At 43.7% G+C, this 24,254-nt stretch overlaps 1 protein-coding gene across 1 annotated transcript in view; it reads right to left on the bottom strand.

Moving 5' to 3' along the window:
* The window catches only part of FLI1 (Fli-1 proto-oncogene, ETS transcription factor), a 132,001-nt gene that overhangs the window by 106,936 nt on the left and 811 nt on the right, over positions 1–24,254 (bottom strand). The gene's annotated exons all lie outside the window — the stretch shown is intronic.

Below are 24,254 nucleotides of genomic sequence, written 5' to 3'. Positions count from 1 at the left end.
CAGATCAGCTTCTCTTTATTCCTGTACTTCCCGTACAGGCAGGCTTCTAGAAAACAGAGGTTGGAGAAAATGAAAGTCAATGCCAAATACTAACCAGACAGAAAAATAACTGCTTTTCCCCACAGCCCCCCACCCCCAGCTCTGGCATTACGGGCTGGGGGACTGGGCCCCTCTCCTGCCGCCGTAGATCTGTTTATTCTGCACTCCATAAAGGGAAACCAGGCCCTTCGCTGACATTTTGGCTTGGAGGGGGTGGGGAGAGAAGGAGGTCCAGAATTTAAACTCAAAACCAGATCAGCTTCGCTAAATCTCCTAGTGCTTTTTTCTGTGATTCCTCAATGGGCCACATTGTACGATTTGGGCTTTTAACTCTCCCAGCCTGCGCGCCCCCATCACTAACAGTCTGGCTCTGAGCTGCGACGAACGCCATAAACTGCAATGACCTCTTTTTGACTTCCAACCCCGCCGGTGCTCCCCAGATGAAATTAGGGAGCAGCAGGCACGCGAGGGGCTGGGCTGCTCCCCATTCCCACCGCACTCCTGGCTTTTCTCTGCCTCTTCTGTCCCTGCGGCAGAGAAATCTGTGTCTATGCCCCAAACCTGGCTCTCCCGAGTGGACCGGGGCTTCCTTTAAACAATGAAGCAGGGAATTTCCTTTGTCCTGGAAATGTTCCGCTTGTCATCCATGTTATCCTTATCAGCAGACCACAGTGCACCGAGCAGAGGCCCTTCCATGCTTGGGACCCAGGGGGTATCATTGCAAAATGTTTTCTTCGCTTTTTCCTCTGCCTCGAATTCAAAGCCTGACCTTTATGGGCGGAATTCAATCAGGTCATCGCTCAGATTCCCCAGTGGGGAAATAAAAGTAGCACAGGCAAATCCTATTGTTTCCATTTCAAGAAGGTTAGAAATGCGTTCTCCTCCGTAGCATCCAACGAAACGGGATGGGGTGGGGGATAGAGGAGGTAATAAAAAGACCCTCAGAAACAGTTTAAGATCGTGGGAACAAAATGTAGACTAGAATCCCCCGCTATTTATACAGTCTGTTCTTCAGTACTGCTTTTGCTAGTTTTCAGGCAGTTCGTTTGTACTTGAACAAGTTCGGAAACTATTTTTCCCCTTAAACAACAGAAGAGCATACAGGCGTACCTTGCTTATTGGGCTTCGTAGATGTCGCATTTTTGACACATTGAAGGTTTGTGGCCACCCTATGTCAAGCACGTCTCTTAGTGCCATTTTTCCAATAGCGTTTTGTGTCTCTGTGTCACAGTGGCAATTTTCACAATATTTCAAACTGTTTCATCATTATCATATTTGTCATTGGGATCTGTGATCAGTGATCTTTGATGTTGCTTCTACAACTTGCTGAAGGCTCAGATCCTGGTTAGCATTTTTTAGCAATAAAATGTTTTTTAATGAAGGGTTTCAGACGCAATACAGTTGCACGCTTAATAGACTAAAGTATAAACGCAGCTTTTCCTAAGAAAAATTGAAAAATCTTGTGACGTGCTTTACGCTGATGCTGGCTTTACTGCAGTGCCTGGAACTGAACCACTATCACCTCGGAAGTCTGCTCCAATAGTTAGGAAGAGGGGTGGGGGCGTGTGGGAACGCCAGAGGCCAAAGGAATTGCAAAAATCAACTGCTAATGTTAACACTCTTGTATTCTGGGGCAGAAATAATTAATTGTATATGTTTAATCACTTAGCAACCCTGAGCCCTTATTCTGAAAAGTTCAAAATATTTCACATATGTAGGGAGTAAAGTCTCTGAAATCAGACAGACCCTATGAGTTGCATGCACTTTGACAAGAAACTTGGGTTTTCTGCACTTGGTTCCTCTCAGGTAAAGTCTAATGACAGATGTAACCCATGGGCTGTGGTAGAAATGAAGTTGCCAACGTGCATTGAAGGGCTCAGGACAGTGCCTGGCTCATCTGTAATTACTCAATTAATATTATTATTATTATTGTCATCATCATCTTTTTTTAGTTGCAGCATGCGAACTCTCAGTTGCAAATGCAGGATCTAGTTCCCTGACCAGGGATCGAACCTGGGTCCCCTGCACTGGGAGTGCTGAGTCTTGGCCACTGGACCACCAGGGAAGACCCCACCATCATTTCTGACATTACTGAAAGCTCCTGGAAAGTTGTTTTAAAGTAAATAAATAGGTAGAGGACACAGCCACTCCAGAAAAGACCTTAAAAACCAATCCCAGTCTTAACCTCTGTAAAGTTTTAGACCAGATGGCTTTCTCTGAAATTCTAGCAAACACTCGATATAGATAGCATGCGTCTTCAGCAGGGGTTTTTATTTTCTTCTTTTTGTTTTTGATCTTACAAAATGCACTTACGGCCATTTTTATTACAACATCACTTCGAGGTAAAATTATCATTGGCAGAATCTCTTTGCTCTGAAGTTGAGGAAACCAAAGCATGAGGAGGTCCAGGACCTGCTGAAGGGCTGAGGGCAGCTCACACTGAAGCCAGTGAGCATGACTTCCAGAGCCCTGTGTGCCCAAGAGCAGCCTTACTCTGCAGTGAGGAGGTCTGCCAGGCTGAGAACAAGTCCAATCCATATGCTGTGGAAATCATCAAAGATGGAAAGAAGCCTTAGAGAATCTTCCTGCCCTTGACATTTCTGGATGCACTGCATATTCAAAACATATCAATCCTCCACTTAAATACACTTTTTAAAAGAAGTCTATAAACCAATACAAAGGAACTCTTATGTGCTCAGTCAACTACTACTCTGATCATGTCTTTGAAACCTTTAAAGTCATTGTCCTCTTGGGATATTCTTTATTCACTTACTTGCCTTTACTGAAGAAAATGGCTTACAGACCCACAGACAGTGCCTAGAGGCACTAAATGTAGCAGAGCGGTAGAAAGCCAGCATTTCATTCATTCATTCCGTGAACACTTCTTGAAGGCCTGTTCTCCTTCATGCCTACTTGTGCTTATCTTTCAGGGTTCAGCCTAAATGTCACTTCCTTGGGGAAACCTTTGACCTCTGAGACTGGTTAGGTCCCCATAGTACACTCTCCTGAAGCATCTTCTACTTCCTTCTTCACAGAACTCTTTGCCCTTATAACAACACACTCAGTATCTCTTTTCCCATCTTGACTGCAATTTCTGTACCAAAACTGCCTTGCCTGTCTTTTTTCTAACCACTGTATCCCAGGACCTGGCATACAGAAAGTGCTCAATAAATACACAAATATCACTACCATATTTAAAATGGATAACCAACAAAGACCTACTGTACAGCACAAGGAACTCTGCTCAATGTTATGTGGCAGCCTGGATGGGAGGGGAGTTGGGGTGAGAATGGATACATGTATACATATGACTGAGTTCTCTGTTGTCCACCTGATACTATCATTACATTGTTGATTGGCTATACTCCAATATAAAATAAAAAGTTATAAAAAAATAAATAAATATACAACTATGTGCAGGGAGCTGAGGTCTCAAAGACAAACTGGTGGGGTGTCTGCCCTCAAGAAGCTGACAGCAAACACTGAAAACCCACAATTCAGTGCTTGCCATGATGTACCAGGAGTCACTGAACTATCACCATCACAGAATTATATTCTGCACACACATCCTTACTTTATTCCAGATGCAATCTGAAAAGAACAAGGATGGAAGATTTCAAACTGCAGAGATTTTTCTGAAAATGCATGAGCCATAGAAATACCCGACTCTTGATGGATTCTATACATAATCAGCATGAGATGATCCAAGACTTGAATTGGGCACTCACAGGTGCCCCGGAGTTGATTTGTACTTTCTCCTTTCTACAGGGCAAGTGTAAGAAAGAAGCAGAACCACAGTGGTTCATCACCCCTAAAACCATCGTGTAGTTAGTTAGCCTGCAGGGAACTCTGCTCTATTTTCTCTGTAACATCTGTCCATCTTGATTTTAAACAATTCAGCTCAGAAATGCACGCCACTGATTCAGGGGTAGACACAGGATGAACCTTCTCAGTGATTCCAGTTGAAGACTTCCAAAGCAAAAGCTACCACGCTCTGCTTATGAAGAGGCCTTAGGGGGACTTCCCTGGCAGTCCAGTGGTTAAGAATTCTCTTTCCAATGCAGGAGGTGTGGGTTCAATCCCTGGTCCAGGGCACTAAAGATCCCACAAGTTGCGAGGCAACTAAGCCTGCCAGACACAACGAGAGAGCCCACACAGCCAAAAAAAAAAAAAATCAGGCCTTAGGAAGGAGGTCAGATCTCCCCAGAGAAGAACTAGGTGTTTATTCCTCACGGTCATTCCAAATCCACAGCAGGTAAAGCATGTTATATGATCGATTTTCCATGGGTCAGGGTCATGAAGGAGGGAGAGAAATTGCTCCATGCCTTGGACAGATCAAGCACGTGGGTCCCGGTGACTGAGAATAACACAAAGCAATGGAAGTCCAGGGAACACGCACTGGAGGGACACTGGGGTTCAAAGTCACCATTCTACCTACCCGTTTGCTAAATAAGTTACTTTGCTCACATTTAAACTTAAGAAGAAATCTACTTACAGTGAATTAAAGGGATCTTGGAACTCAGAAAGCCAAGTCTCTGTTAAAAGGATGGAATCTACTGTCAGAGAAAATCATATATTCGTGGAAGGACACAGCATTAGAACTGAAAATGACCTTAAAAACAATTGATCATCATCCAGCATTTTACAAACGAGGAAAATGAAACCACCTTGTTCTGGAGGATTCCCTGTGGCTGAGGTCATTTTCAGTGAAAAGGTCTACAGGAAAAGCCCACACCTTTCTTTGACAAGCCCGATATACATTTAATCATCTTTTGTGAATATCCCGGTGACAGATTCCGAGTGCATCCATTTTATAGATGGGAAAAGACAGCATTATACTCTTAGAGGCCAGTGTAGAATTGGCAATGAAGCCAAAAGACTAGATGGTAGCCTTAATTCCAGGCCCAGGCCAGCACTGGTAATATTTGGGTAAAGATGGGTATCCACATTTCCTTTGATTTTGCTTTAATGTCAGTCATAAGAATCAATGGAAATGTTAGTCTCTATGTGGACCACACATTGCTGACTCAAATAAAAATAATCCACATAAATATACTCTCCAACTGAATTCAGATTTTAAGACCATTTTTGACCTGAAATATACAGACTTGCATGGTCTAATACGGGAGCCACTAGCCACATGTGAATTAAATGTAGATTAACTAGAAGGAAATGGAATGAAATTAAAAACTAAGTTCTTCTTTGCACCAGCCACATTTCAAGGCCTTAGAAGCTACCTCAATAGTTAGGTTAGTGGCTACTATAGGGGATGGTGTAGAACAGGGCATGTGCCTCCTTTGTAGAAAGTTCTACTGGACATCCCAGATGAAGACAGTTTGCTTAATCTTCCACTTTGCCTTTAAGATCAGGTTAAGAAAGCTGAGAAGTATTAATGAAATTTCCCAAATCTCTTATCCTAAAAGTTATATAAGAACCACATCTCTCATGAGGTTTCCAATGAATTAGTCTTTTCCAAAACCAGATGTTTAAGCTTTCTACAGACCAGGAAAATATCACTCTCCCTCCCACTCAAATAAATTTAAAACCAGAATGTTAAGAGTTACTTGAAAAAGATGAGAACGTGTTAATTAGCGATTTCCAAATCTGTAACATCTTCAGGCAAGACACTGGACGTAGCTAAGATGGTATGATATTAAGTATGTCTAGAAAACCTTTATACAATTTAACCACCCAAAGATAGATACCACTGTCAAAATGAATTTTCTGCAAGGCTGAGTTTGTGTGAGATGTTCTTCATAGTTTGAAATATATATTTGAGATGCTCTCTAATCTCTTTACCTTTACTCTGTGGTTTCGGTGTAGAAAAAACACAGAATACTCCTTCAATACAGCCTACAGATCTTGGTCGTCATTTGCTTTCATGGAGAAAGAAACAGTGGGGTTGATCTTAGCTGGACTGCGGTTCCTGAAGAATAGATAAACGTCTGAGGAGCTCAGTGTCCACCCTGTGGACTTTGAAATCCCAATTCTGTTGGCGAAGAAGAAAGCCCTAATACCTGTTCAGAAAAAGATGTCAGGAGAAGCTTTTCATCAGAATGCTAAATGTCTGGATGAGCCTTTTAAAATGAAAAGAGCCAACTTCATTTTCCTTTTTTGTGTGTGTCTCATTATCACTTAGCTGCTTCAGTGTGGGTATAATGGTGGTAAACATCCTTCCCCTTCATTCCACCTCTGGTCACACAGTCATACTGGTTGTGTAGGGTAGCACGGAGAGAGACAAGCTTTCCTAAAATGTTACTGATGCAGGATGAGAACAAAGACACAGCTTGCCTGTTGAGTCTCCATGCCTGGGGGAAGAGCCACCATCATCTCTGCCTTCTGCTCCAGCAGAGGACCATCTTCAAAGTAGATGACTTCTTCCACATTGTCACCCCTTCACTCACACTCAAGTCAGTTTAAGCTTTCAGTTACTTCCACACTTAAACCATCACATCCCAAACCAATCCAGATTCCTGGATCAGGAGCGTTCAGTCCTACAGTTCCTACAGGCTGGAAGACTCTTCTTTTTGGAAGTGGAAGGTAAATCAGAGCCTATGGAAGGACTGAAATGTCAGCTCCCACTGAGTCAACCCACTTCAGTCCTGGTCCTGTGTTCCCACAAGGACAGGGAGGAGACAGACGAGGTGGTACAAGTAGTGGGGGCAGTGGTTGCTCACTAGATGAGCATTGAAAAACCATTCGCAAGGGGAAGTGGTACAAGATACATGGCTTATATTCTAGGAGGGTTTTTGACTCTTTAAAGGCAGAGACAAAAGTTAAAAAACAAAACCTGAGTAGCATAGTTTGGACAAGGGAATTTTGTTTCACTGGTGTTTTCAGTTGGACACAACTCTTTATCAGCAGCACAAGCCTGGAATTCCTGAAGCTGCACTCACATCCTGCCATCGGGTTTTACGTAAAACCCCCATTGATGGGGATGGGAGTTTCAGGAGGAGAACAATGGCCGGATATGAGGGAGGGGAGAGGAGGAATATGGGATGTTTGGTCTGTTCTGGTGCATTTGTAGGGGAGAGTGTCTCTACTAGCAAAGAGATATGAATAAATAGCTGACGAATTTTACCAAATGCAAGTAAGTCTTGGGAACCATGAAAGTCAGAAAAAAGTAACCCATGGACTCCATTTAAGCAACAATTATTATCTCTTAGGGCTTCCCTAGTGGCTCAGATAGTAAAGAATCTGCCTATAATGCAGGAGACATGGGTTCCATCCCTGAGTCAGGAAGATACCCTGGAGAAGGGAATGGCAACCCACTTCACTATTCTTGCCTGGAGAATTCCATGGACAGCCTGTTATGTTCAAACATCCACCTGGATGAGAATAATAACTAAGATAATAATAACCAGTATTTACATTGCTGTTTACTCACTAAGTCATGTCTGACTCTTTGCAATCTCATGGACTGTAGCCCACCAGGCTTCTCTGTCCATGGGATTTCCCAGACAAGAATACTGGAATGGGTTGCCATTTCCTTCTCCAGAGGATCTTCCCAACCCAGGGAATAAACCCACGTCTCCTGCTAGGCAGGCAGATTCCCATAGCTCTTTACAAAGTGTTTTTTCTTCCACTTATTTTGATTCTTATTATTGGTCAGTATGGCAGTAGAAAATTTCATATTACTTACGACTGGTTTTATTTTACAGACAGGAAGGGAGGAGATGAGAGACTATCTAGCCCAAGATCACACAGCTAATCAGCTGCTTTCAAACCTAGATTTTCACACTTTGAATTGCACAGGAGCCATTCTGCCAGCATCACGGTAATCTGCAAAACACTATAGCATCTCACTGCCCACCAGGATAAAGGTTTCTGTCACCTTTCTCAGCCAAGAAGCCCCACACCGCATCCCCACATGACACTGTGCGAACACGAAGTTACACTGTGTAACTCCGGCTTAATAGGGCTAACCAGCCTGTAACAATAAAGAGAGAAGAGTAAGTTGTCCAAATAAGACTCAGAATTGGAAATGATGCTTGCTTGACAATTGACAACAAGAAGCACCATGTAAGGAGTTGCTGAGTTGCTTGGCAAATGGCAGTAATTAATTAATGCTTTTCTTCAAGAAATTCAAAGCAATCTAGCAGGCCAGATTTTCACCAAAGTCAAGACAGAAGAGGACTGACTATTCCTCTTCTTTATCCTTTTGGGTAGATAGAGAAGAGAAGTTAAGAAAAGGGGAGAAACTTGTCCAGTGTCACCCAACCAGCCAAAGGCAAAGCCAGGAGCAGAAATCAGATTACCAGATGCCCCGTGCCCTTGTGAGCACTTCAGAGGGACCGGTACACAGGCAGAGCCTGGGACTGCTTCCACAGGTCCTAGGGGGCCTGCTGCGTTGGTCTCTTTTTCATTTAGCGCAGAGGTTTGTGCAGGTAGGTTCATCATCAAGGCTTTTTATCGAGTAAGAAGAAGGAGGCAAGGGATGCACTTGCTGTCACTGCAGACAATGGACTGCCTCCAATAAGAGGGATCAGCATTAGCATTGGAACACCAGTCCACCTGGTCCATCTCTGGTGAGACTGACCATCCCATGGATAGCCTGTTGATGCTGACTGGCTGCATTAAGAGGGACTCCTGTGTTTCCCGTAATATGCCCCTGACCATTCCGGAGGAACTGAGCTCAGAGCACCCTGCCCTCCCAGCGGTGGGGACACCAAGTTGTCCACCTTCCGTCATATTCTTTATTTTCCCATAAGAGTCACCTTCACCAAGGCATCTGGCTCATAAATATCCTCGTTTTGTGCACATACAGTAAACGGTCTCTCCTGTTTCCAATTATTTTAAACAATTAAGCATGCAAATGCCTGAGCAACATTTATTAAACTTCTTTGAGGAGGAGAAAGGAAAAAAAAAAAGATCAACCAACAAGAATCTGAATCATCAAAGCACTCTTACAAAACCAGCATTTTGAGCCTTTAATTGGAAGTGAATCAAAAACAGGCGTGTGAAATTTTCCATGAAATACATACAGGGCCTAAATAGTTTTTTAAAAAGGTGCTCTGGGCGGAACAGAATCTAGATCCTGCCCAGTCCAAACTGATGAGAAGAAATGATTAATTCCAAGGTGATCCAAACCCAGCCCCACTGACTGATCGTGGCTTGCCTGTAACACCTTGCAGGGCAAACTCTGAGAAGGCAGAGAAGGAGGACTGCGATTTCCCTTTACAACAGTACAGATCAGAAAGTAGATAGGGAACCACAGATCTGCAGAACCAAGGACTTTAGAGGCCCCAGTGCCCAGAGGGGCAAGTCTGCATGCCTCGATGCCTCTTCCATGAGGCACCCTGGGAAAATTCTCTGCACACCAAATTTCCTGAAGCACGTTTCCAGACAAGCAGTCTGCCTTTTCTCTCTCTTTCTTGAAAAGTGCAGAAAGTACAGGTGTCCCTCGAGTCCTTGACTTCAAAAGGAGTCCTGTGTTGCAGCAAAGACCTTATTTGATCAAGACTGGCTATACTTGTTGCCCCCAATATGCTCTTATGGTAGAGAAAACTAAGGTCAGTACAGTCTGTCCCTTGTTTGCAAGGGTTCCTCATCCCTATATGCAACTGATCGCGGACGTTTTATAATAGTATTTCTGATCTGTGGTGGGTTGAATCTGCCAAATGGAGAAGCTGAGGATATGGACAGCAAAATGTAAGCGACTTGAGCATCTGCTGATTTTGGAATCCTCGAGCCAATGCACAGGGTGATACCAGAGTGGACTGTACGTATATGGTTTTCTACAGATAGCATTTTGGGGACTGAGAGAGATAATGCATGGGTCTTTGTTCTCTAAGATTCCTGACTGGTCACAGATGTAGGTACAAGGCTGGTGGCAGAGCTGGGAAAAGAAAGATCTCATGTTTTTCTGTATCAGTGCAGAAAACTTAGCCCTTTTCTCCTGGCATCCTCAAAGCAGGTTATTTGAGGCTTAGTATCCTCACTGAGCCCTTACCTACCCTCACACACTCACCTCACACAATACAGTTGCTGAGTGACTTTTTTCTCAAGATCACCCCTTTTCAAAGCATTTACATCTAGAAATGATTACACTGAGGATTGGGTTGGGAAAAATCAATGTGAATTATCCATGATAATTCCTGTTGTCTGAAAAATACATCTTTTGCCAGGGGAGCTATATTGCAGTTTCAACTGTTTTCCATTTCAAACCAGTGATCTTTGTAAAGAGAAAGGCTGCATTTGAGTGGCTGCATGACTGCTTAGATGCATCGGCGGTTCCTATGGAAAGTGCCCTGTTTGACTCCACAGGAGAATTATACAATGGCCAGGAAATAAGACTGAAAGGCAAAGAAAGCAGGTTCACCTGTGGATCCGATGAGGCTTGATATCTTTACTTGTGGAAACACTCTTATCGTGAAATGTAGGGAATGGATACCTGCGTTCCGCTGTCCAGTTCTCATCTTTAGACACATCAGACCTTGAAACCTAGATACTTCTTTGGTATGATGGCCTCTTATCTTCTAACAATCTCAGGGATGGGTACTCAGTGCGATGTCTGCCTTGGGCAATATGACAAATACAAGCAAACTTTTTTAACTTGACTGTTTTGTGCAGCCTGTGGGATCTTAGTTCCCTGACCAAGGATAGAACTGGGGCCTGTGCCTTGGAAGCACAGAGTCTTAGCCACTGTATCACCAGGACATCCCCAGGCAGCTCTCTTAGTAGTGTTCTCAAAGTTATGACCAACCTAGATAGCATATTCAAAAGCAGAGACATTTCTTTGCCAACAAAGGTCCGTCTAGTCAAAGCTATGGTTTTTCCAGTAGTCATGTATGGATGTGAGAGTTGGACTGTGAAGAAAGCTGAGCACCAAAGAATTGATGCTTTTGAACTGTGGTGTTAGAGAAGACTCTTGAGAGTCCCTTGGACTGCAAGGAGATCCAACCAGTCCATTCTAAAGGAGATCAGTCCTGAGTGTTCATTGGAAGGACTGATGTTGAAGCTTGAAACTCAATACTTTGGCCACCTCATGCAAAGAGTTGACTCATTGGAAAAGACTCTGATGCTGGGAGGGATTGGGGGCAGGAGGAGAAGGGGACGACAGAGGATGAGATGGTTGGAAGGCATCACTGACTCGATGGACCTGAGTCTGAGTGAACTCCGGGAGCTGGTGATGGACAGGGAGGTCTGGCGTGCTGCAATTCATGGGGTTGCAAAGAGTCGGCCACGACTGAGCGACTGAACTGAACTGAACTGAACTGCTTACTGGGAATTAAGCTAAAGCCCTTTCAGAAATAAGGTGTAGAGTAGGAGGTGAAACCAAGTGGTAATGGGTAATATGGAGTCCTCTAAGCGAAAGAGAAAAGAAACACCTTTATCCCAATTTCTGGAATTTCCTCTTCAGTTAACACCAGTGATCCTTGGGATACAATTTGAAGTTTCTTTTCTTATATGCATGTTTCTAGAGTTAGAACTTCAAACAAAGATAAGCTGACATCTCTAAGTAAGCAATTCTTTGCTGACAGATTATGTTGAATTAGGGTGACAAAAACATAAACCCTATACACAGAGGTCTTCATGTGACTCCCAGAGGCATATGTGTGTATGGGGTGGAGGAGGTGCTCAGGAGGAGAATGGGTTAATTTTCCCTCTTGGAGTAAAATCAAACTACAACTGCGATGAGTTCGAGTGCCTCCTTGACCCCTGAGAGTTGCACCCGAGGTCCACCGTGACGACGTACACAGGGCAGGGGGGTACGCCGCAGGCGGTAAGAAAACCCAAAGCCAAGCACACGGCCTCCACATTGAGAATAAAACATTTTAAATAATAGGTTCTTCAGTGCTAAATGATGTTTGGTTCCAAGGATCCTTGGAGCTATGGTTTTCTTTGTTCTGCCAAAGGAAAAAGGAAATACATCAGGAAGCTGGGCCAGTCCACAGGAAGTCTCACTTGAGCTGATAAAAGGAATTGATGTGAGGTGGCTGGGGATGCAGTTGTAAGTCAATCAGCCTTGAAATAACAAGAAATGCTATTCGGGAGAAACTGGAGCCTGAAGTTAGCCTTTCTTGACGACTCCCTTTTAACCTTGCAAAATGTCCCCTTCTTTGTCTTTCATAGAAACACATCCCCCATCAGATTTTTTTTTTAAGTGTGTGTAATTTATGTGTGTGTGTGTAAGTGAAAGAGAATGAAAAAGACAGCCAGAGTTAGATCCAGAGAGGAGAAGAGAAAGCATGAAATTGTATAAGAGGAAGCATCATTGAGTCAAAGAATATGCTATTCTCTACTGAGCTACAAGAGCTTTTTTTTTTTCACATCAAATCATTTTGATAGCTCGTAGAGGGTGGGACGATCTGAGAGAGTGGCACTCACATATAGGCACTGCCATGTGTAAGATGGAGAGCTGGTGGGAGCCTGCCATACAGCACACGGAGCTCAGCTTGTGCTCTCTGAGGACCTGAGGACCTAGAGGGGTGGGTTGGGAGCAGGCTGGAGGGAGGCTCAAGAGGGAGGAGATATATGTATACATATAGCTGATTCAGTTGTTGTACAGCAGAAACAAACACACATTGTAAAGCAACTAAACTCCAAGAAAAACAAATTTAAAAAGTAAAATGGAACCTATCAGTTTCCCCTTCCCTTGCCCAACTGCTACCCAGTCCATCTGCCAGCAGAGTCAGGCAGGGACTCTTAACCTGGGGAACAGAGGGCTGAACCCTTCTTAAGGACAGGATGTTGAGGATAGAGCGAGACCCGTCTAGAGCAGAGGGGTCACGCAGACAAACACTACTGCCTGCGGGCTCAGTTGCTCAGTTGTGTCCAGTTCTTTGTGACCCCATGGACTGTAGCCCACCAGGCTCCTCTGTCCAGGGGATTTCTCAGGCAAAAACACTGTAGTGGGTTGCTGTTTCCTACTCCAGGGGACCTTCCTGAGCCAGGAATCGAATCCACATATCCTGCATTGGCAGGTGGACTCTTTACCAGTGAGCCACTTGGGAAGCCCACCACCACCTGCAAGTCCTCCATAGATGGACTGAGTTTGGAGCCTCAGTTTTATGGATGTGCATGTGTCAAACTGGCAACGGATCACAGAGGCTAAACTCTATGAACTTCGGAGGCAAACAGGATAAGGTTCAAATCATTGCCTTTCCACTTTCTGTCCTCTTGGCCTCGGATAAGCTATTTCACATCTCCAAAATGAAACAGTACATACAGCATAGGGTCGTTACAAGGATCAAAAGGGACCATGTCCTAGAGACCAGACTTGTGGTTGCCAAGCGGAGGGATGGATTGGGAGTTTGGGATTAGCGGATGCAAATTATTACATAGCGAATGGATAAACAAGGTCCTATTGTATAGCACAGGGAACTATATTTGATATCCTGTGATAGACCAAAACGGAGAATATGAAAAAGCATGTACATATATGTATAACTGAATGACTTTGCTCTACAGCAGAAATGAACTATCCTTGCATAAAATAAAATTTTTTTAAAAGTGAGCATGCCCATAACGGCAAAAACAGCTATTGGTACACAGTCAGAGCTCAATGAATTGCTCCTTCTCTTCCTTCTCCTGATTCTGATCGTCTGCCCTCCACACTCTTCCCCTCGGGTGGAAGGTGAGTGTGTCTGTTACTCTCAGGTGAGGAGTAGGAAAAGAAAGGGCTTAGTAAGGGCCATTGGGGCTCATGCAAAATGGTGGCTGATATGGTTTCAAACTGAATTGGGGCTTTTCAGGGTTGACTGTGTTTGCCCAAAGCCTAGCACCACTTCCTGTTTTAAGAAGAAGAAAAAAAAAAGCCTCCCTGAAAACTCATTAAGAGGCTCAAAATCCTTCCTGGACATCAAATATGTCCTCAAAAAAAATTTTTTTAAGAGTTAAGTGTAAATGAATCAAAACCAGACGAATTCAATTTCCCTTCAATTAAACAGAATTTTTTTTTTTAATCCAAGGAAAAGGCACTTGGGACCAAATGTGTTTTGGGTTTTAAATGAGACCAAATTTTGGGAAAGAGCGTAAGACCCCCAAAACAGAGTCAGGCCCTATTCTTCATTTACATTAATGCAAAGGGATTAACACAGCTCCAGTGTCGCTTGGTAAGAAAAACACCAGCTCCCAGAAATTCAGGAAGGCCCTCGTGAGACCCAGCCCCTCCCTGCCCAGCCTCCAACCGGCTCCCAGATCATTCTATGAATTATCCTTGGATTATGAAGAAGAACCACATAGGCTAGACAGAACTTCTGTGAGAGCTTCAGTCATCCAAGCCCTCAAATGAGAAATGCTTTTAAAGTCTGCCTGGGATTAGAGTCTTATAAACATGGGAGGTGAAAGGGACTTTTGAAATCATACCTTCATTTTATACATGAGAAAACCTTTAACACGAGGAAATTTACACAAATACTGTTGCAGGGAAATGCCTTGTCTAAGCTCCCAGAACTCCTTTGGGGTAGAGCTGGGGCTACAATTCAGGTCCCCAGACCCTTGGCTGGACAGTTTTTCTCTGTATGTTACTGCGAAATGGAATCCCAGAGTCTCTGAGAGCAACACATTGGGGATAGAATGACAGTGTTCAGCTTATTCTTTTTTACAAATCTATTTCTAGTCCCTCTTTTACATCAGTTTTTAAAAGGATAAGAGTAATATATACTAGTGATTTAAAAAGTCAAATACTCCATGTTTATAGTGTGAAAAGTAAAAGTCCTGCCCGTAAGTAGCGGCTGTTAAAATCAAAACACAAACACACACACACACACATCTATTATGATTATTTATGCATAGACAACCTCTGGAAAAGTATATCCATAAATAAAAAAACAAACTTTCATCTTTTTTTATAGAAATGGAACCACACATTTTGTGATGTTTTTTTCCATGTATTAAGATACTTTGGAGAATTTTCTAAGTCAGTGTGTATACACAATTGATTTTATTCCACTTAACGACTACATGATATTTTTTACCTGAGTCTTCTAAAATCAATTTGTCTAGTACCCTATTGATGGATATTTAGAGTTTTCCCAATTCTTGCCCTTACCAACAATGCTACAAAAGACATCTTGTACATTTATCTTTGGTATTTGACTGAATATGTCTGATACATTTTTAGAATTGGAATTATCATCAAATTTGTATATAAACACTTAACATCTCAATAAATGTTTCCAAATTGCCTCCTAGAGTGAGTGTACCAAGTTAGAGTCCCACTAGCAGGAATAGTGAGAGACATTTCCCTTTACTCTTTCTGCCATGAGGCAATAGTAAGCTGTTTTCATCTTTGCTATCCTCATAGGTGATAAATGTTGGAATTTCATTAATTTCATTTGAATATATAGATGCCTGAGATTCTTTTCATATGCTTTCTGACCATTTATATTTCTTTTTCTAGCATTTATTTATAGCATCTTTGGTCTATTTTTCTGCTATGTGGTCTACCTTTTTCTTATTTATTTGTAAACAGTCTTTATTATTATATTTTAATTGACTTTTATTGGAGTATGATTGCTTTACAGTGTTGTCTTAATTTCTGTTGTTGTTTAGTCGGTAAGTCGTGTCCGACTCTTGGCGACCTCACAGACTGCAGCCTGCCAGGCTTGGGATTTCCCAGGCAAGAATACTGGAGTGGGTTGCCGTTTCCTTCTCCAGGGGATCCTCCCAACCCAGGGATAGAAACTGCATCTCCTGCATTGGCAGGCAGATTCTTTACCACTGAGCCACTAGGGAAGCCCTGTATCAGTTTATATATTAACACACACATATATCCCCTCTTTTTTGGATTTCCTTTCCATTCAGGTCAGCACAGTGCTTGAGTGGAGTTCCCTGTGCTATACAGTCGGTTCTCATTAGTTAATGTATTTTATACACAGTGTCAATAACGTATATATGTCAATCCCAATCTCCCAATTCATCCCACCCCACTTCCCCTTTGGTATATTTGATCTTTATGTCTGTGTCTCTACTTCTGCTTTGTAAATAAGAGCATCTATACCATTTTTCTAGATTCCACATAATCTTTGTGTTTTAAGACATGTGCCCTCTGCTTGATGGATGGGAAATAGTCTTTCTCGGTTTCTCATTTGTCTTTTCACTTTACTTACGGTATTTTTCTTTTTAAATAATTTTTTGGCCCTTTGCCTGGGATGCCATCTCAGCTTTAGGAAAAACCAGGCATAAAAAGTGCTACCCACCAAGGTAAGAGACTGCTTACGGTATTTTTCTTGATGTCAATATACAAAAGGAGGAACTAGAGCTGAGAAAGGGAGAATAAGAAGAAAGAGTTTCCTTGGCTGAAACCCTGGATTTCCAAAAATGTCCATTCCAGGACTAGTATCACCCCGAGTAAAAGGGCAATTAAAAAATTATAGGCTGGGTGTTACCCTTGGGAAAATGTGCCTACACTTCCTTGTAATACAAAGCCATGGATAAAGAGGCCCTTAGTGAGTACTGCTTCTTTTGGAAACTTTAAAATCAGTGAGCAGAGAAACCTCTACCCTCTAGATGCCTAGAAGAAGCAGTAAAGACATCCGGCTCTTGTTCGTTTATATAAAGCTTTGTGCCTGGCAAAAGTTTTCAGTGTTTAGTTGAATGAGTAAATGCATGAGTAAGAATTAAGGGATAAATCCCTAAAGACAAAAGAACTCTTCAAGCATAAGAATTTCAACCTAGGGAACTTCTCTGGTGGTCCAGTGGCTAAGATTCCATGGTCCCAGCGCGGGGGCCCTTGGTTTGATCCCCAGTCAGGGAACTAGATCCCACACGCTGCAACTAAGGGTTCGCAAGCCACAACTAAAGATCCCGCATGCGGCAACTAAGACCCAGCACAGTCAAATAAACAAAAATTTAAAAAATAATTCCCCCTAAATACATGCATCGATATATATTGTAACAGCGTTGACAACTCACAAACTGGGTAATTTTATATCAACCTGTTTGTTCTCACATTTCTTCTACAGTCCTGCCAAACTGTTCACTCTCAGACTCCTTCTCATGGAAAATCAATGAATTCCCATATATGAGACCTAAAAAGTCTCTTCTTGGATTGTTAGATTCCAGTAGACACCTGAAACCCACGGCGGTCTAGAAATGCAGAGTGGAAGCTCCCACGGCACCTGTAACACTGATCACCTACACGTGCACACTGGGGTGTGACACGCGGTCTTTTGTTCCTGGGGACACCTGTCGCCGTCTGAGAAAATGGGCCCTGCCGTGGGGAATGCATTTCACATTTCAAGTCTGCATTCTCTTGGAAGTGAAAACTTACACACTCTGGAATTTTGATCATGACCTAAACAGCAGGCACACTGTTCCCCAAAGAGGGAAAATATCTCAAATATTCAGTATTTTGGTTCATTTTTGTGGGTAGAAGCCATTTTTAAGCTGTTGAGAAGTAGATCTGAAGGATCTGAAAAGGCGTCTGAGCACCTGATTTCTGGTTGTCCTTGGAAAGATAGTGATAAGTCACATAGGTTTTGGTTTGCACCGGTGAAATATCAGTATTTCTAAGTGAGATGATGGGCCCAGCCAGTCTATGAAAGTATGTCAGATCTGTCTGAAGTTCCATAGATTTTGGATTTGCCTTTCAGGAAACAGCTTTTCCTTTTGTCTCTTCTCATTTACTATCTGCTGACTCATTCTAAAAAGGAACTAAGTTGGTAGCCCAGGATGGATGGCCTGGTTGAAAAGACAGCTTGTGGCGAAGTCTCTAGAACACTGTGAAAGAAGACACAATCAGAGAAGGGAAGGAGAATCATATTTTTATCAGATCTGGTGAAATCGAGTTTCTCCTCTCTGCCTTGACTCCATATTTAATAATCAAACAGCTGGCAACATAGTCTGGTACCCTGAATCTATGACTGGTTGTCTAATCCTTTCTGCTACTTAATTCTTGCGGCCTCTGATAAGTGATAGAGCCACTTCCATCTCCATTTCTTTTTCGTTTTTGTTTTCCATCTCCTAAGGAGCAGGATAAGACTAGGATGAGATTCCATTCCTGACAAATTTTTACAGTTATATAGATCAGCCCTCTACTAAAAATTTTGTGATTCCTCCTTTCCACGTGTTTTGCAAGATCCAAATGCTCACTTACAGTATTTAAGATCATCCATAATCTATTCCATCCAATATTTCCACTTTACCTTCTCCTTCATATGCCCCACCCCCACAGTATTCTACTTTCCTAGAAAGCCCTTGACCCATATCTTCCTGTGCAAGTCCTACCCATCTTTCAAAGTCAAGGTCTACCTGGGCCAAGAGGCCTTGTGGCTGGTGTGAAGAAAAACAAACAAGCATTCTGGAAACAGAAACACACTGGGCTTGAAAACCAAGTATGTCACCTATTCGCTGTCATCTTAGGGTTACTTAACCTCTCTGAACTTTCATTTCTCCCTGATAAAACAGAGATGTGACGATACTACCTCCCAAAGGGTTGTAGTGAACATTAAATGCAAGGATGAACATGAAAATGCTTTGTAAACAGAAAGGGGCAAACACATGACTACTTCTGTCTTTTCTGTGTCTCTCCAGTTGAAATTGCTCTTTCCTTCTTCTACTGCACACACACTACTGCATTCTGCTGGGTGTGCATGCACACACACACACAGCTTCTCCTCCTGCTGTGTCTCTAGGGCAGGAGCCCTTTTGCCACCAGCCTGGTGTCTTGATAGCATTTAGTACCTAGTTCAGCCCCTGCCTAACAGCCATGCAGCAGACCTCCTGACCTGCATTAACACAGGTGGAATCAGCTTATGATGCCCATGAGACCAAGGTGACAAGTTCCCATAAGACCAGCTCGCTCTGCGCAGAAAAGGGTTAGTCCATAGACTGTCTAATTCTGTCAAATGTCAAAGCCATCTGTTAAGATGGCCCTAAGGGTGACAGTGCGGGGACAGACAAACCCCATCCATTGCCTCTAGGGGAATATCTCAAAGTCTGGGCCACTGACGTTGGGTCTACCAGGTCAGTAGAAAAGGTAGAGTGATACCATTTAGCAAAACTGTCCCACTGTTTTGCTTTCCTGTGAATGGGAAATATAGATAAGCATAAAATGCATCCCATGAATGGGATGAGCACTATAGATAAATATCATTGAAGCCACAGAAAATGAAACAGGGTGTCATTTTCTGCAGAGAGAAAGACACCTGCATAGCTCTGAGATTTCAAAAAAACCTATTATGGCTGGTTGAAGATTTTGTGAGACTGTGTGTGTGTGAGTGTGTGTGTGTGTGTGTGTGTGTGTGTGCGCAGGTAGAGGCCAATGTCCTTTAGTCTTCTCCATTTGTCACAAAGCAACAAACAAAAGATAAGGCTTAGAAAAACTGTTTCAAGACAGGCCAAAAAAGAAAGACTTGTTATTCAAAACAAAAACATTATTCTCTACCTACATAATGCAACTGCTTGTCTCAAATAAATGAAAATAGTAGATGTTTTTCATTCCAACCCTAAATAGTTAGGTCCTAATCTGAAAATCTTTTTTATCAAGCTTCAAGCAGGATGAGACTTTTCCCAAGAAGACAAGGACCTTGCTGAGGGCCTGAGTGTTGACTTACAACATAGGGATATTTTCTGATATTTGAGGGATGATAAAGGCCTCAGACCATTAGAAATCCAGCCTGGTGGTTCATCATTATAAAAAATTTTCCAGCTTTTTCTTTTGCTGGGGCAACTCAATGCTAACATTTGTCTAACGTTGTATTTCTTTAAAAAAAAATAGATTTGGTTTAAATGAACCACTTTTTAAAGCCAGTGCCAAGTTAACTGTTTGACCCCAAATAAAAAGAGACATTGAAATTCTAAATCTTATATAATGCAGCTGTTATTAAAAGACCTACTTACTACACAGACTGGAAGGTAGACCCATAAGATACATTCTAATGCATCTGAATACATTCTATTTCAATAGTCAAATATTCAATTATTAAAAGAACTGAAATAGTAATTCAGCCCACCTGTCCCTGGTCTGTAAAGGGGCCTATTTAAGTAAAATACTCTCTTTCTTTTTGTCTCCTGGTAGTGGAGACCTTGTTTGTCTACAGAAAGAGGAGGATTTGTTTTGGAGAACAGTTATGTAAAAATCCTATACAAACATTTGAGATTTTTTTCTTAAGTATGGAAATACATTTCTATTAAATAAGAGAAACAGTCTTTAGTCCAAACTGTCAAGATTCTCCATAATTTTTTTAATGGCTTATCTGCCTCCGTCTCTCTTTCTCACACATACACACCACTTCCAGGATCCTACAATTCATAATAATATAAAGAAAGCAAATGAAATGTTCCTAGGAAATGGAAAGAATACTGGCTGAGGGTAAGGACCCTCATTCTTACCCTGACTCTGTCGCTAGTCAGCTGTGTGATCTTGGATAATTCAGCAAACACCTCTGGGCCTCAGTTTCCCTCCCATAAAACAAGGATATGGAGCTAAATAACCACTAAAGCTCTAAAGTTGCAGTCCTGAAAGCCTGAAGTGGAACAACAGCAGACGTGGGAGGAAGCTTTTTTGGTAGAAATTATTCAGGAACAAAACAGGATTCACCGCTTGGTGACTCCTCAAGGGAGGCAATTCTCTGTGGTCACCAGACAGAGACACAGCTTGAGGTGCCCTGAGTTTGCATGAGTCCAGGTGCTATGAAGGTTAATTAAAGGCACAGGTGGGGGAACAGTTCACTCCCAGAGTGAAGGCAGCATCCATCTTTAAGGACAGAAGTAAAGTCTTTGTTCCCGGGTACCCCTCACTCTCGGAGAAGGCAATGGCAACCCACTCCAGTACTCTTGCCTGGAAAATCCCATGGATGGAGGAGCCTGTTGCTTTCTTCCAGGGGGCTCATCCTGAAGTTTTCCAACTGGACACACAGTGTCCGTGGTGACTTGCCGCCTGGGCCAGTATGGCTTATGGACTCTGATGGTTTTCAAAGCCCAGCTGACACTTCAGCCCTCCTTTCCCATTTTGTTCTCCCCACATGTACTGTTGTGTGGTGCGGTGCTTTCCCGAGGTAAATGATGAAAACTGACTGTATTTATGCTCAGCTGGGACTCTGTTGGAAGCACCGTCCTGACCATCCTGGCTATCTAACCACATCCCTGTCTATTCCCTAATCCGCTTTATTGTTCTTCAGAAGACGTATCAGGTTGGGCACACAATTATTTATGTACGTGTCTGTCTCCTCCACCAGAGCATAACTTCCAGCAAGGTTTTGATTCCTATCTTGGTGGCTCAGACGGTAAAGAATCTGCCTGCAATCTAAGAGATGCAGGTTCAATCCCTGGGTCAGGAAGATTCCCTGGAGGAGGGCACGGCAACCCACTCCAGTATTCTTGTCTGGAGAATCCCATGGACAGAGGAGCTGGCGGGCTTCAGTCCACAGGGTCGCAAAGAATCAGACACGACTGAGCAACTAACACTTTCACTTTTCACTTTAGCCTCAACACATAAAGCAGAGCTTTGGAACATAAGAGACACCTAATTAATATTTGTAGAATTAATGAAGATGTATATAATAAATCCAGACCTATGAACTAATTTTCTGACCAATTGATCCCCACAAGCCCTGTCCCCAAGGAGAAAGTCAACTAACATACAGTCAATGAAGGTACCAAACTTTATTGAATCCTTACTGTGACTTATGGCAAGAAGGTACTTTGGCTCCACTTTACAGATGAGAAAACTGAGTCTCCCAGAATGGAGACTGAGCCTGGGTTCTCTGACTCCAAGTCCCCAGTTCATTTCCCTATTCCATTCACCACATCTAGATTTTCTCTGATTCTTTCCCCATCTTTAATGGTAGCATATGCACTGACTGAATCAAGCTTCCACAGATGAAATAAACAGATTCAATTGAAGACTTCCTAGATCTAAGATGCAATATTTGAAACCAGGTCATTCTTAAAGCAGCAACCAGTATCACGTGCTTTTCAACAACTGATAACATCACCGTGGGGGAGCAGGGCGGGGAAAGGTGTTGTTTAATATTTAGACGGACTTGCCTGTGGCAAATGAAGAGTGGAAGGGCTCCAGCAAATGTTGGTGCTCCCAACGTGATGTGCAGAGCCTTCCCAGGAGACATTATTGGAGAGAAGAGAGCATGATACAGAAGGACTTATTATAACAAGAGTGATGAGGTTGAGGTTTTGTAATCACAAAATAAAAAGCTTCTGCAAAAAACCTCCCTGGCAAACTGGACCAAAGAGCTTCCCCAGTGATGAAACCCAGAGGTATTCTGAAATATCAACATGCTTTATAGATGAAGAAGAAATACGCAGGTGCATAAAAATCACATCCCCAAATCAGTCAAAGATGATGTGTCAAGGCCATTCAAACTGCAAATACACATTCTGGATTTGTGTCTACAAATTCCACATGGTACGTGCTGTCTTCTGAGCTCTCTCAATCTAGAACTGGATTTCCTGAACTTGGAGTTCCATGTTCTTGCAAGAGCATGTGAGCAAGATATCCTAGGAACTGAAACGATTGGAAAGATACTATTGCAGAGGTAATTCAGTCCCACTGTTTCACTTTTACAGAGTCTGAAGCTCAAACTGGCTTCGTGGACTGTGCATCCTCACACAGAGACCAGAAGTCCCGGGGCCTCTCCTTGTCCACATCCTCTCCACACATAGTGTTGGAACCCCTGTGGGAGTGGGGTCTGGGAACCCCAAGATCCGAAGGTCACACATGAACAGGAAACTGTGGTTTTCACACAATTTAAATACCAAAGTATACACTAAAGACTCAGTCCTTCAGAACGATGGGCAGTTCTGAACGCTGGGCAGAAGATGACGACCTGAAAAGCCGCTGCTCTGCTGGTCGGTCTCATATTCAGGCAAGCTGGATGGGAGATGGAAGGTGCCCCAGGGGAAGGTCTGGATGGACTGATGGGCTTCCATCACCCCTGCAGCAAAGAAGCCTGTCACCCCCACCAGGGTCCTGGCCTAAGCTTGCTCTCACTGCTGGCCATGCCAATCCCTGCGTGTGCATCTACAGAGGTTAGCACATTCTGGGTACACAGACCACAGCTTCCTCCCTACCCTCAGGGCCTGTGCTGAGAGGTCTGAGCACTGGGGAGACATTGCTTCACTTCTCCTTAGGGTGTCCACATCAAGACCCTGGAGCCATCTTACCACCCTTCCGGGTCAGAGGGGCCTTCTGGGCCAGTGGCAAGTGTCCCGGTGAGGGGAGTTTTCTAGACTGGAGCATCTTATTACTAAACCAGACATACGGAGACACTTGCACACATCCACCAAAAGAAGGGAGAAAGACATTAAATGACCAGTGACAGGACCCCCATCTACTGGTTCCCCCCCTACAGCAACCTCATCTCCTCAACTGACACCTCACCCACACACTTTAAACTGGAGGAACCCAGACTCACAGAGGCTCCTTTTAACCCAATACAATCAGTAATCTCATCTCCAGATTTTCAAGTTCCTGCTGTTGGTGCCTTTTACTTAAGTCAGCATATTTCAAACTCTCAGAAGAAAAAAAAAAAAAAAAAACTTAGAAAATAAAACCACTACCCCACCCAAATGATAAAAATCTCTTGAATTCTCCAAGCCCAACATCTGAGCCTCCTCTTACTCAACCCTGAGCAAAGATTTGATTCCTTTGAGTTCGGGGAATGGTGGGCTCTGCCAGTCCCCTCCTCACCAGCCTAATAGATTTTCCAGACCGGCTCGGGCTTGCAGTTGTGGGGTAGCCTCGCAGCCAACTCCTGGTCCCATTCATTCCTCTCGGTCCTCTAAGGCCCGTCACATTAGGGGCTGTCCCTCCTCTCTGCTCCTGACCCCACTTCCCCCTTCCAGAGGGAGCAGGCAGTGAACCCTCCTGAAGTCTGCGGTGAAACCCAGACCCTGACCCGTCCGTCTGGGCTGCATTTGGCAAGCTGGACCCGGGCGCGAGACAAGAGTAGGGGTGGGAGTAGGAAGATCTGGCCACCTGGCATCCCCCAGGGCGGCCGGCTCAGGGCTGCTCCCTTTAGGAGAAGCGGCTCCGCAGGCGAGGGACCCTCCTCGAGAGGCGGGAGGGAGTCCTGCCCCGGAGCTGGCGCAGCCCGGGCGCGGAGTGCCGGAGCCGGGCGTGCGGAGAGCCGCGCGAGCCGTCCGGGAAAGTGATGCCGGGTGGAGGAAAGGCAAGGAGAGTCCGGCCCGTTAGTCCCGGGGAGTCGGCAGCTCGGCAAGAGAAGTACCAAGAGGAAGGGAAACCGGCCCGCGCTGACATGTAAACAGGGCTTCCACCCGGAGGAGCCCGCGCACACACATCCCCGGAC

Source organism: Bison bison, unplaced genomic scaffold (assembly GCF_000754665.1).
Source record: "Bison bison bison isolate TAMUID 2011002044 unplaced genomic scaffold, Bison_UMD1.0 scf7180017864205, whole genome shotgun sequence".
In the NCBI taxonomy this organism is placed as follows: domain Eukaryota; kingdom Metazoa; phylum Chordata; class Mammalia; order Artiodactyla; family Bovidae; genus Bison; species Bison bison.
Note: the sequence above shows the minus strand (reverse complement) of the source record. Positions and strands in the feature narration are given on the sequence as shown.